This window comes from Otolemur garnettii, unplaced genomic scaffold (genome assembly GCF_000181295.1).
Source record: "Otolemur garnettii isolate 467f Iridium unplaced genomic scaffold, OtoGar3 scaffold00211, whole genome shotgun sequence".
Lineage (NCBI taxonomy): Eukaryota > Metazoa > Chordata > Mammalia > Primates > Galagidae > Otolemur > Otolemur garnettii.
In genome coordinates this window covers 1012246-1013186 of record NW_003852606.1, presented here as the reverse complement: position 1 = coordinate 1013186, position 941 = coordinate 1012246, and positions in this window count along the sequence as shown.

Here is a 941-nt window from a genome sequence, read left to right as displayed (position 1 = left end):
GAATAGCTTGAGGCTAATCTTAAGATGGTTATCTTACTTTCCTGGACTTTCTGTCTTTTCTATAGTTTAAGATAAGAATAGAGAATGTTAAGATTATTGATCAATGTGGTGTATGTGACTAGCTTACTATAAAAGGAGTCCCGAATAAAGACAATTTGCTACATGCCACCTAAAAGTATGCAGTCATTTCTTGCTTTCATACAATTCCAAGAGCAAGCCTGCATCTGCGGCCAAGCCATCCAGCTCTCCCTGTGAGAAAGTACCACCCAACAAATGGCGTAGTCAATACAATGAACATAATTTTATGGTTGGGGGTCACCACATGAGGAACTGTGTTAAAGGGTCACAGCATTAGAAAGATTGAGAACCACTGTCTTAGGGTCTCACTCTTTTGTGCAGGCTAGAGTACCATGGTATTCACCTACCTCACAGTAACCCCAAACTCATGGGCTCAAGTGATCCTCCTGCCTCAGCCTCCCAAGTAGCTGGGACTACAGGCACTTGCTGTGAGATGGCTAATTTTTCTATTTTTAGTAGAGATGGGGTCTTGCTCTCGTTCTGGCTGGTCTCCAACTCCTGGCCTCAAGTGATCCACCTGTCTTGGCCTCCCAGAGTGCTAGGATTACAGGCATGAGCCATTGTACCTTGCTTCTTATTGCTTTTTTTTTTTAGAGACAGAGCCTCAAGCTGTCCCCTGGGTAAGGTGCTGTGGCATCACAGCTCACAGAAACCTCCAGCTCCTGGGCTCAAGTGAGTCTCCTGCCTCAGCTTCCTAAGTAGCTGGGACCACAGGTGCCCGCCACAATGCCTGGCTACTTTTTGGTTGCAGCCATCATTGTTGTTTGGTGAGCCTGGGCTGGATTCGAACCCACCACCTTAGGTGTATATAGCTGGTGCCTTAGCCACTTGAGCCATAGGCACTGAGCCTTTTTTTTTTTTTT